This window comes from Stegodyphus dumicola, chromosome 1 (assembly GCF_044657685.1).
Source record: "Stegodyphus dumicola isolate Sdum_Otavi_A_Nest chromosome 1, ASM4465768v1".
Taxonomy (NCBI): domain Eukaryota; kingdom Metazoa; phylum Arthropoda; class Arachnida; order Araneae; family Eresidae; genus Stegodyphus; species Stegodyphus dumicola.
In genome coordinates this window covers 65,506,103-65,520,558 of record NC_140768.1, presented here as the reverse complement: position 1 = coordinate 65,520,558, position 14,456 = coordinate 65,506,103, and positions in this window count along the sequence as shown.

Here is a 14,456-nt window from a genome sequence, read left to right as displayed (position 1 = left end):
TTTTCTACTGCTCAACTTGTAATCATGGCCAAATCGAATTACAGAGAACAAGAAAGAAAGTTCAATTCGAAAAGTTTCAGAGGATGAGTGGTCAGACTTTCTTAGATGAAACTAATACTTGTGTATTTTTCCATTTTTATTTTGTAATTTTTTCTTATAGTAACTGATTTGTGTTTTTACTGTTGGCAATAATCACTAACCGCACATATACTTGGAAGTTATTCTGTATGAAAAGCTCATTTATTTGGAGCAAAACATTTGCCTTAGCTTTCTCCTCCGTTTATGTGAAAATTTTGGTTAGCAGCCTATCAATTCTTTTGTAACAAAAATATTAAAATTTATAAATTCTAGGACATAGTCCCTTTTCTTCATGAACACTGAATTAGCAACTGATTCTAAACAGAGTACTTGCATTTTACCAACAAAGAAGCTTTCATATTCTGCAATAAATAAAGTTATAAAGTATTTCTCTCGCCTTCTTAACATGTCTTCGTAGTGTAGTGGTCTGCACCCTGGGCACGTATCCAGAGGTCCGTGGTTCGATTCTCGGCGAAGGCATTGCTTATTTTTCATAACTCCTGCTTTAAAAATTACCTAATGACTGTACAGTGGCGCCCGAACTAAAAGGGTGTTGGATGATGATTCTCCACACCCAGGATTTGGCGATTGGTTCCCCTAAAAACCCCAGTCGCCCTTTAAAAGGGAGAGTATATAAGGTATTTCTCCCACCTTCTTAGCATGCCTTCGTAGTGTAATGGTCCGCACGCTGGGCGCATATCCAGAGGTTTGTGTTTCAATTCCCTGTTAGAGCGTTGTTCATTTTTCATTACTCCTTCTTTAAAGATTACCTAATGACTAAGTGATTTGACAACAGTAATTTTGAATTTCGGACTTCTCTTTATTTAAAATAAAATTTTGGAAATAATTAATAATATCTATCTTACGCATATTAATGCAGTTTTTAAAAATGATTTATGAAATATTGTTTCTTTATCTAATATTAATAAACCCAAAGCTTTCAAGCGATGGTTCGTCTTAATTTAAATAAATGAACTATCAGACTATCTATTGCAATAATTTATGTAATATTCAAGCTTAACAATTTGATTTTAATTTAATAATTCAGGTGAACGGGCTGATTTTTTAAGCCCTTTCGTGGTTTTTCCCATGTATTACATGGATAAGAACATGTTTCTCTCATAAATTAATACATGAAGCCATCCGCATCATTTGTCAGATAGTTCTAGAGTATTTTGCGGTAATGTAATACTTCCAACTCTCTTCTGTTTTGATTTAATGGTCATAGCTTTTATCTGAATCTGTAAATTCCTAAAAGATTTGCTTACTTAATCATAGATATTAATCAGAACCTAAATGTTAAAAGTCTGGAAGCAATAGAAGTCCCTCTTTCCCATGCTCTGTTCTCAGAAATGAAAGGGCTGTTTCCATGGAAGTTTCGTAGATTTCGCATGGATAACATTCATATTAGTCAGTTTCCATTAGAAAGTTCTCAGAAATGGGAATACTTTTTTTGGCTAACAGCACTCTTATACATTAGTTTAGCGAATAAACTTAATCAAACCCTCATAAACTTAAAATATCAGGATCAGATTTAATTTTTTAAATGTCCACGTTGAATATACCATCTTGTACTTCGATTTTTACAAAAGTATAAATTCTAAGAACCTAGATTCTAGTCAGTAAAATTTAACCCATTTTTTTTCTCCTCTTAAAACCTATGTTAACTTACAAAATGAACAGTCGTTTCCTCATGCTTAAAGTTTTTTATAATATGAATGTTTTCAGATTTTTTAGTATATTTTTGTACAATGAATATTTTTTATTATATCGTTTTTTCCTCTTAATCAGAAACAACTTAGTTTTCATTAAAGGGCTCAATATACTACGTCCTTTCTTATTTTCAGGTTACATATGAGAAACTCGAAACTGTTCTGTAGTCTTTTAAATAATTTAAATCTACACATCTTAGTGATCATTAGAAAAGAAGTGATGACCTATTTTAAAATGAGGCAGGCTTACAATATTAAGAGGGTCTTACATGGGTATTCATTACTTAATACTTTTGACAAGTAACTACAATGAACCTAGCTGCAAAAAGGAGTGATAATGGAATAAATGGGCTAAACATTATCTACACATTTTGACAGAAATAAGTTTAATTTGCTTGTTCACTTAGAGAAATAAATAATAACTTATTTATGGATACAAAGGAACGCTTGTTCATAACAAGAATGCCTTAAAGCAGCATAAAGAAAGACAAATAATGAGGTACTGAAACATAAATTATTTTCAAAGTGATAAGCAGAGCACTTCTAACTTTCCTTCTAGATTTTCTCACATTATTTGAAAATATCTGTCGAAAAGATACTTTCATAGGATATTTTGAAATAAGATTTAAAATAAGAATTTGTTTTTATAATGCATAAAATGAATCTAAATAACAGTGCCTTTTTCTGCGTGACAGAAATTCAATCGCTTAATGCCAGAAGAACATGTTCTGACATTTTCTCATTCATTCTTTACAGCTGAAAAGTAAAGAGAAAGTATTTTAAATATTTTGATATGATATTTCCTTTGAATGGAGTTGAGCGTTTATGTGTAAACGCTAGCGTAAATATGAATTATAAGTTCATTAAAATGTGCAGTGGAGTTTAAATTTTCAGACAGGATTATCGTCAAATGCCTTTCTGGCTCTGCTTTAAATTATAAATATGCACGTTCTTTTATTGAAATTCTAAGAATGTTGCAACCAAATAATTTTTTATCTAAGGACAAAATAATTGGTTTAAATTTCCATTTTTTAATGGATAGCAAACTCGTTATTCGAATTCTTAACCTCAATTTATGATTTTTGACGAAATGTCTAAGTATGGTATATTTATTCGCACCTATAATAAAAGCTATAATAAAAACTCAAAATTCCACTTCTGTAAATACCAAATATTTAGTTTTGATTATAAACTGTAAGTAGTGAATGTCATCTCAGTTAAAATTCGTAATATTTGAAGCATAGTTTAATAGCTCAGATATTCACAAACAACTGCAATCCCATGCACAATTTCGCATATATCTTAACCCATAAAATTTAGTTGATATTAAAAGGTATATATTACATTTTTGGATAGGCTCAGCACGAGCATTTTCGGGGCCGCAAGCAATGAGTATATTAGAACTTCATATTAATGAAATATATAAATATTTCACCATTTTAAGATTTTCTTCCATTAAAATGAAATCTACTAAACTTCCTGTAGTAAAGTCTAGTCATCTGTGATCTCAGATGATGCCAGATTTCAAATATCTGGCAAAACGTCTAAGTAATTCAGTTTCGCTTGATTTAAATAGAGCCTTTAATAAATTTTTGTCAATTCCTGCTGCTATGAAATTTCATTCCATTGTAGGAATTGATGTTCGGAATTGTCGGATACTTCGTAGACGTACTCATATTTTAAGATAAATATCTTGAAGATAGTACGCATGGGTATAGTAAAAGATTTCTTTTGCTGTTTTAAGTTATTCTGGAATAATGATTTCCTGTAAGCATTTTATGATCATCCCTTCATCATTAATATAGAAATAATAGCAGCTTATTAAATCCTCGGATTTCGTTTGCATATTTGGATTGTAAATATTTGGAAGCTGCAAATGGTTTTAGTGTTTCACTAATTAGCTATTATCCAATTTATATTACCCCCCCACCCCGAGAAAAATGTGAAGACTGCAGTCTCAATGTGTCGAGTTGTCAGTTCGTTGCTTCACTGAAAAAAGTCGCCATATTTCACTAAAGAAAATGATGAATGTATTTTTTGAAACTGGTTTTCTGGATTTCCTGAAGCTTCGACGGAATAGTCACAATCAAGCACTAATTTCGTTTTCTTCGAATTATAAACGATCTGAACATAGGTTCACGTCTAACATTTCAAGCAAATCACGAATTTGGCTGAAGAGGAGTTTCTAAATGAATCGGTAACCTATCTACATCTTTTGAAGGATTGACTCAAGATTTCTTCCGATTACGTTTAAACCTGCGTCCAGGACTTTTGATTTTAACGACACCGTACAATATTTTACCCTTGTCAAGGCACTGTGGATCAACGCAGAAACTGAATCGACTTCAAAGTGCCAAAACGAAATCAATAGCCTTTCTGAGCTAACGCTTCTTTAAGCTAATAAAAACTACGAAAGATTTATCTATATATTTAAATTACATAAAACCTTATTATCTGACACCTAATATTCATTTTAGTATGCTGATGTTTCAGATATTTTTAAATAAAATAGAAATTTGTTTCTTATTTGAAAACAGTTTACCAATTGTTAATAATCGCAGTAACTGTTTAACTAACATGATGAAAAAGAAGAATAATTAATAATATTTCCATTTCTTATAAAAATTAATAAAATAAAAGCAATTTATTTAAAATTATGCAACAATTAAACATTAGTATTGAGTTAAAATAACAGATTTATTAACATTTTAATGAAATAAAAGTCTTTGGGCTGCTAGATATGTGAAAGCATTAAATAAATTTTCTGAACTAAAGCACATTTACTGTTTATGAGAGTCATTTCGCAAGATTTCTGCGTTGATTTTATAGTTGGATAAATAATGAAAATTTGAATATCGATTTTCCATTTATTTTTTAGCCTTAAAATTATGGCAACCTTCATACAGAAGACGACGCCATGGACCCGAAGACGTAATTACAAGTCTTTCCCTGGGCACCTCTGAGTGATGAGGTCCCTCTCATATGATGGCTGGTAAAGAACTGGACAACATCCAAATTGCGATTCTCACAAACACTGTGAGTTCCAAACTTGTCAGTGATGATTAACGGATACTTTATTTGTAGACGGGTATGGTGGAAAAGTAGGTTTAATTTATTACTCAGATAAGGAATCTTGAGGTCTACTATAACGATATCTATCTTCCGAAACACAGAAACTTGTCACAAAGGCAGAGAACAACATTTTAACAAAGGTTTATGAACGTATTATATGAGAAAAATTAATATTTTGCAATCAGATTAATATATTGCATTTGTAGAACATGTGGAAAATGAATTTTGTAATTCGAATTAAATTCTACCATTCGCAAAAATCACTTAACAAATTGTAAATTAATGCAGTTGCATGAAATTTAAAAATTGTGTTCACTAACTGTGAAAAAATCAGTAAGTATCTTACTATTCTTGAATATTTCGAGAATAACATCCAGATTATTTCAATGCAATAATGAGATGAGTTGCTGATTTCACTTTGGTTGAGTAATTTTAGGATAATTTTGCTGTTACTTAAATGTTTACATGAAACGTATAAGAAAGGAGCAAGGAAGATAATTTTATTTTTGTTTCATATAATAGCTATTCAGATTCTGAATTTCTAAAGTGTTGCCAAAAATAGAAAAACGATTATATTGTTTGTAAGTTACAGCTGTTAAGTTTTTAGGAAAATAATAATTTCTATAAAAAAGAGAGAATTTGTTTACAATACTTGTTTACGATACTTGGCACATTCGATAATTAATTATCTTTACAGGACCTTTGCACCAAACATTTGTGATAATTATCAGTCGAATCCGTTAAAATGTGTTTTCATACCTCTTATTCTGCGGTTGATAGCAAGCGTGATATTTTTTTTTTAATTTTAATTTTCGGATTTCTCTTTAAGCGCAGCTTCTCTTTTAGATCTTGCTTTTTATTTCAGTTTATTCTAGTAAAGTAAATTGCTTCTAAATTAATAAGTACACAATGCAACTACAAAACTTTAGACCTGAATTTGTAGAAAACTGAAAAAAAAAAAAAAAAAAAATAGGATTTTATCTTTTCAGTCGTCAATATCTTAGAAGTCTATACAATACTTGGCACATTTATACAGTTGCTTGGTGCTTTCGTATAACTCATTGTTTGAAGTGCTGTTTAAGTCTGGTTACAGTCCTGGTTGTATCAAAATTATGACCATAGACGTGAACCTTAACTTTAGGGAAGGTAAGCTAATCTGCCAATTGGGGGGGGGTGAGAATTGTGAAACTTTGAGCGTTTACAGACTGTTTGTCGATAACGGAATCGTGTGATTACGTGTGAAAATGGCGATCGAGATTTTTCAGGCTTAATGCTCTGAATTTTGCTCTGAATATTGAATTAATTCTTTCCAATCAGAAAAGTTTCTAACAAAAGGTTTGCTCATGATTTGAGACCCAATCTTCTATGATCATAGTACATCTTATCCAACCCAAGTATATGATTGGCGTTTGGTCTGAGTATCATAAACAAAGTACCAAGTTTCACTTAGAGCTTGTTTTTAAAAGATCAAGAATACTACCTACTGTTTGGGTCAAATCATGACTGATCTCCTTTTTGAAGTGCAGTCAACGAGGGAAAGACAAAACGAGAAAAAGTTTCCTTTTTCAAAGTCCTTTCACAAACATTTTGTGAGCAGTGTCTCTACTGATGTTAAGCTTACTAGGTGTGATTCCAAAAGACCAGTTTTCAGCAGCAGTTGTCGTGTTGTTTCGATGTTTGCATCGTTCGGGACTACAAAGGGAGAGCATTTTTGGGTTCATCATGAAAATTGTGCTCATCCCGAAATCATGCGTATCAATGAAAAAGATTGGATCGTACCAGTGCGTAGTACCCAAAGTATTTGTATAACATTTAAAATGCTTCTATTGCTATTTTCTCTCTTTAGAGCAGAACTATATTGCTACTGTTTGCTCAACTCTGGAATTCACGGCAATAGATGTTCATTGAATCCAAAGAATTGATTAACTACGTGGAACATTCTGCCGCTAAATAGTCAATATTTAAAAAAAAAAAAAAAAAAAAAAAAAATGTTGTTGAAATGTTTTAGTAATGAATGTTTTACATTATTGACTCATGGGAATTCTTATTAGAATTTGTTAAACGTGTTGACAGATTTCGCATAATTTATTAAAAACTTAGTCTTCAAAATTGTGGATTTAGAGTGTATACATACACTGCCCTCCAAACGTTAAGGAACAGCATGTTTTTGTATCTAATTTGAGAATAAAACAACATAGAAACCAGAAATTTAGAGCACATGTTCACTAAACACTTCTTCAATGAATGCGACATACAATATTTCTAAAGTTCATTACAAACATGAATTACAACAAACAATTGCACTCTTGGTAGTGAAATCCATTCTTGGAGAAACAGAGCATTACAGTGTTTTGAGGAAAAATGGGGTGGTAAAGCTTTAAAAATGGGTTCTAACAAGGCATGTGTCCACCACTAGCTGCAATACATTGGCGGCAGCAACCAGACACAGAATAATCCTTGTTCAAGTTCATCTAAAGACCTAGGAGGAGGACTTAAAGCAGCAACCTGTCTCCCAAGGTAGTCCCAAAGATGCTCTATCGGATTCAGGTCTGGGATTGAGCTGGCCGTTCCATCCGCTCCATACCGTGATCCTCAAGGTATTCTTCAGCAACCCGAGCTCGGTGCGGTCGCTCATTGTCGTCCATCAGAAGAAATCCAGCAGCAATAGAAGCAGTATATGGGTGGACATACTGATCAAGAATCGCGTCTCGATATCTCACACCGGTCAAAGTTCCTGTATGGAACACATACAGGTTAGTATGACCACCGAGAGAGATCCAAAGCCAAACCATTATTTCGCCACCTCTGTAACTGTGTCGTTCCAATAACGTGAGATTAGTTGTATCTGGTGTGTTGTTCCCTCCAGATCAGTTAACGACCTGGATAACTCTCCAATTTGAACTTGGACTCGTCTGTGAGGAGAAGAAACGCCCATTAACTGGTCCAGGATACGTATTGTCTTCCTCAACATAAACGGGCACCTCTATCAAGGGGTCGACAGAAGTTTGTCACCTCTGTGTACAGACTGGGTCAAGGGGACAGTATACAGACTGGTCGTCTTGCATAAAGACCTTTATTGTACAAGCGTCTGCGCACTGTAGTAGCTGAGATTCTAGTTCCTGTTGCCAATAAATGATCTACCATGAGCTGAGGCACAGTAATGTTACTCCTCCTCGGACCGAAAGTGCTAAATAATGGTCTCTCGCAGTTGTTGTAACTCTAGCTCTGCTTATAACATGTCTTCTAAACACAGAATTCTCGGATTCAAACTGATTCCACAGTAGACCACACTGTGAGAGACATTGAGACTTCTAGCAGCATCAGCTTGTGATATCCCCATTTCAATTCATCCGATCACCCGCTACCTCAGCAAATCGGCCAAACGACTTCTCCTGATCATCGATAGACTCTCCTGTATATTATCATCGAAATTGCTGATTATAATTGAAGTTCAACACTCGTGAATAAAACTTACAATTTTTGCATTTTTTTCTCCAACACCTGTATAAAATATTCCTTTCTATAAAAATAAAGGTGGTAGCTATTGTTTTTTGCATATATTTTCTTAAACGTCATTACTATCATACATATAAACCGTGAATTTAAATGTTATTGACATCTGTGTAATGGTGAGCTTTGAAAAACATGTTGTTCCTTAATTTTTGCAGGGCAGTGTGTATATATGTATCTCTCTCTCTATGTATCTTGAGATGTATCTATATGTATCTTGAGAAAAATGAGATAAAGTGTTGTAATATGCATAAAATGTTATAAAATGCATTTGTTACAAAATTTTAAGCAATATTTCAGTTTCAATGCTAACTTTGGATTATTTTTTGGATAAAATACTGTAGGACTATTGAAATCTTTAGGCTAGGTTGTAGTGATATTAGGTTATTTTGAAGCAACAGACATGAAAAGTGAGCAATGCCCTCGCTGGGACTCGAACCTGGACCTTTCGATTACGCGCCGAGTGTGCTACTGTTGCACCATGAAGGCATGCAGAAAAGAGGGAGAATATACCTTAGATTATTTGAATAAGGCAAAACACGATTTCAAAGCCAGCAATAGCAACACTGTAAGAGGGAAAAAACATTTTATCATCAGCGCGCGAGACTGTGTATCGAAAATTCTAAAAATATGCTCATTTAAAAATTCTTTTTATATATTGCTGTTAAACTGAATTTTATGGTTTAAGTGCGAAGAACATGATATTTAATAAATAAAGCTAACACAGACAACGTTAATAAAACGCCCCTTTGGGTGGAATGTAAAATCTGAAACCTTTCACATTTGTTTCAAACATTTTTTCAACGTATTTCTTTTATTTATTAAATATTATATTCTTCGCACTTAAACCATAAAATTCAATCCAAGAGTAGAATCGCAAAATATTTAAAAGAGTATATGTTTAGAATTTCCGATATACAGTCTCGCGCGTTGGAGATAAAAAAGCTATTTTTCGTACAGTGTTGCATTGCTCGCTTTGAAATCGTTTTCTTAATCGAAAACACATAAATGCTTTACAAAATATTAAATAGGTAATAAAACAAATTCCAAATTTGGGCTTCCGGAAGCGCATACTCGGGTGGAGACGCACGTTTTTCAAAAGTTCATGGCTCTAGGTACCTTTGTTTTATCTCAATGCGAGAAACATACATACATTTATACAGATTCTTTATTATTTAATTTCTTAAAATATAACACAGAGCGATAATATTTGAGGGCAACAATTTGAAAAGTGATACGGACACTTAAAGTGAATCGACGTAAAAATGCCAAAACGAAACTAATAGCCCTTCTGAGCTAACTCTCCTTTGAGCTAAAAAACATAGTTTGATCAGAATTAAACTTTCTATGGTATTATTTCATCGTACATTAGCAGCACGTGTTGATGTGAGCAGTTATTTAATTTAAAGTATTTAATTATTTAAGGCTTAGCGATGTATTTATTTCATTGGAGTGGTTGGGCAGAAGCTTGCAACAAATATTTTTCTCAAGTGATAGTACGTTTTATTTTGCAGGAAACAAAATGCACTTACTGAAAAGACTTCTTTTAATTCTCTTTTATGGCGTTAAAAATGCTTGATCCAGACTGTTTTGAAACTTGATCTAGGCTATCGATAACCACTCAAATAATAGCTCGATTAAAGCCAACAAAAATTGCAATGCACTTCACACACACACAAAAAAAAAAAAAAAAAAAAAGACATAAAGGTAATTTTCATATTTTGGAGCTTTGGTACATATCAAAATTTCATAGCTAATTACAAATGCTCTTTATCTCCTTTTCGCAATTTAGAAGAAAAAATATTTTGCTTCTCCTAATCGTTTTTTCCTAGCTATCTACAGATGAAAAATCGGCAGCTTAAAAAACTGAGAATTCTTTTAAGAAGCCAGAAATGCATGACTGAGAGAAAATTTAAATTTTTGACAGAATGTTTTCATTTCATTTTTTTTTCTTTCATTTCCTTGCTTCGATTTCATGTCTTCGTAAATTTTTCTCATAGTTCATTCTTTCTCTCATTTCTCCTCTTTCAAATTTTAGGTTTTGATGGATATATCTGATAACATCTTGTTTTCAAAAGATTTTTCAGTTCAACTTTCTTCTCAGAGAAATAACAAACAGCCGTTGTTAGGCAACAGGGTTGAGTTTCGTAACGAAAACCCGTTTACTGTTATTGATTTTCCATAGTATTCAATTCCTTTGTTGCTGAAATTTTGGACTGTATAGAAGTAAAAAAAAAAAATAAAATTCTGATTTTTTTTTTATTTTTTATTATTTTTTTTTTAAAGGAGGTGTATTATTTAAAATCACGTTCTGATAAATAAGGACGATAAAATTTCCGAGGCATGATTGCGTCGACACAATCATGCCTCGGAAAATGTCGGACGAAGAAGGGGAGAATCTAGACTCAGCATTTATCACTAATGACCCTCGGAGATGTGTTACCACTATACGAAGCATTAAGTCTTTAATTTACATTTCACGTGCTCTCCTGAATAACCAATTATTAAAGTGCTGCATAAGCTTTTAAACATATTTTTCAAATTTAATGAAATTGTTACTGATTAACAGACTCAGCGATTTAAAAGAAATAACATGCTAGTTTTGCTATAAATCTTTATTTTAATATTTTTCATGTATCAAACTGATATAAATAGGTTAAAACTTAATTCATAATATGTTCCAACTGATAATTTTCATGAAGGCTTTTAACTCAATAAAAGATGTTTCTAACTCCCCAGATAACCTTAAAGGTATCATAACGTATTAGTAAAAAAAGTATTTCTTTATAATATTTTACGCTGTTTACCTTTTTTAATAGCTTTTATTAAAACACATTTTTACGATAAATTCTTCTTTGAAGAGTTAGAAATTAGTATGGATATTTTATATTGCCTTTTCTTCGCATGCCATTTTTTTTTGTTGTAACTTTTATGATCGAATAGAACTAATTAGCGTAATAGCTTTTTTATATTTTGGAATATTAATGTTGGCAACAAAAAATACATTAAGGTATTGAATGCTAAGCAAATAATAATCAGCCATAGAAATTATGATTTAATAATTTTAAATTGCTTAAGTACGCATTTTATAAAACAGCATAAACATATTTTCATAAATTATACATCTGTTTTGATATTATTTAGATACGCATCTATGAATTTCATCCAAAATTTTGGGTGTAATTTGTATGAGAATTAAATTTAACTGAACTACGGCTTCTTGAAGCAAACTAAACGCCTTATCACTTGAGGGATAGTATGAGATCCATTCCAATCTCTATCTAATTATAAATTTTCAAAATTTTCAAATTATCAGTTAAGTGTAATGCAAAATCAGTACACATAATAAATTAACTTGAAAATGAAAAACCTTTGTGGTTTCCAGAAAGTGCATTTACTTCAGAAGATTGATTCCCATCAAATTATGTAGAAAAATACGTAAGGTCTATCTGAATATTCTGCCATATACGAGATGGCTGGAAAGTAATTTTTAATAAATCCAAGTAATATAACTAAGGCATTTAACATTATTCTTTTATTTTTAGCGCCAAGAAGACTTTTGATGAAGTTGTGCCAGTTTCGATATGAAATCCCCTGGACTTTTTTGCTTTAAAACATTTTCTGTTTCTTAGCTCCGCAGCAGTTGCATTACACATTTCAAAATCGCTTACAAAATTAAAGCATGGATTCAGCAGGTTTAATTGTATTACATATAGTTAAACTACATGAGTAAATTGATTGCTGTTCACATTCGAAATCTCAGCGATCTGCAATCTGAAAACTGAGAGAGTTGAACTTCCAGTAGAAAAACGGGAAAATCTTAAAAATCTAATTTAAAAATATAGTTGTTGATTCTAGAAATTTTATGAATTCTATTTAAATCTCGTGCAGAGGGATTATTTTTACAATGGATAGTTTTAGAATAATGTTTAAAATAGTTAGTCAAACTTATTTAATACGTAACAAAATAATTATTTGTCATAACATGTTTTGCTATGCATTACTAATTACAAATGTTTATTAAATCTCATGATATTATGTTAATGTTTATTATTAAGGTTTATTGTTAATTAATATTTATTACTGGATACAGAGATAACATAGATATTAATATTATACAAATATTAATTCTGGGATAGCATTTTGAATTTCTCCAAATGCTTGAAGAGATAAAAATATGTAATCCCAACATTTAGTATGACTGGGATTTAATAAAAATGAAATCACGGCATAAATTACAAATCTCTGCATAACTGCCAAGAAACTATAATTTTATTTGTCAGAAGTGTACCTTCATATAAATGCTGCCTAGTTAACATATTCTGTGTTCTTATTTACAAGCTATAGTTTCATGCTATATAGGAATAGATATAATTAACTAATAATAAAAGCATTGATATTCTTTATCCGAAAAATTTAGAATCTAAAAGAATTATACAAAAAATTTTGTCTGAAATCAGCAGCTGTTTATTCGTCATAAGAAACGATTATCTTGTAACTGCCATGCGTTTACTTATTTATTTTCCAGATGCTTCCTCACACTCTATCTAATACAGTATTTAGGAGTGCTTGCCATATGTAATATCGTAGAGAGGTTTTTCGCTTTCTCAAAGAATTCTACTTAACTTGGAGTTGTAAGGTTTTACAACACATAAACAAGGAGTCTAGGACATCATCAATGGCAGCGGCATTCGAACTATTCTTCGCGACTTTTTTTCCCACATGGGGTCGAAAAAATTTATAATAGTCTTGAAAGATGGATTAAAATCCTAAACAGTTTTAATTGATGGTAATTTTAATTGATAGTAACTAAGAGTCGACGCTTTAATTGAGTTGAGAAATAATGTTTTGGGATCGTTTGCAAGTTTTATGGATTCACACTGCCATAAAGTTTGAATACCACTGATCTAGGGATTTAATGCCACTACATTACAACATCAAAGAGCTAGGCACTCTGAATATTTACTTGACGTTTCACACACAAATGGTACTTTACAATCTCAAAACAAAAATGTACTTTATGATGATCAACGGGTATTAAGAACTGTTGGAAGGTAAATATTAATGACTAAGTTTTATAGCTGATTAATGCCATAAATGAAATTCTGATTCTGATTAATGTTTCGTCATGCCATTTTACGAAGAATGTTTGTGCGCATTGGGTTCATTAACATACTGTTATTTGTGTTTCTTGATTCGGATGCCTTTCAATAACTGTTATCGTATAATGAAACTTGATTCGCATTTTATGCTTTCATATTATAATTCCAATATGTACAATTATTGAGGTAGTGATCGTTGACTGGTTGTGTAGGCATGAAAGGCATAAATTTTATATAATAATATAGAGAGGAAAAAAAACTTCCGTTTCCTGTTATCTGTATTTGCACGATTCTAGAAATATCGCTACGGTGCAGAATACTAATACATATATCCTGTTCGCCGTGAAATTGAGAACTATTATTATATCGTGGGATTTGCCTTAGTATTCTTAATTTGAGATAACTCGTAAAATAAACAGTATTCAATTATAAATGAAAATAATATTATGTTATAAGGATAATTATAAAATCAATCAGCCTAACTGCAATTAAGGCGAAGATTAAATTATAAACATTTAATTAATTGAGCTCAAACAGGATTTAAACAGAATCCATTCAGTGACAAAAGACATCAATAACTGCAACAACTCCTGAAAGACAAAGTCCATATATTTATTAAATAAATGATACATTAATAATTATTATGAGAATCATTCTCTTAAAAGTATGCCTCCTGTGTGATTTGTTTTTATTTTTATAGCTGTTTCTGTTTTTTATTAAAAGAAACCTAGCTGTTTCGATATTGTTCTCTCTTTAAACTTTACAATGAATTATCAAATTGTGCTCTAAAATCTGCTATAGAAGCTCTATAGAGTTTCATCTACTATGAATGTATATAAAAACATTCTTCGATGGATTTATAATAATGAAAATTTTCACAGGTGGAATCACACCACGTTATTGAAGAGAGTTTGGTAGTATATATACTAAAGACTGTATCTATTACAGGCTGTAAAATATTCAGTTTCAATAGCAAACCATT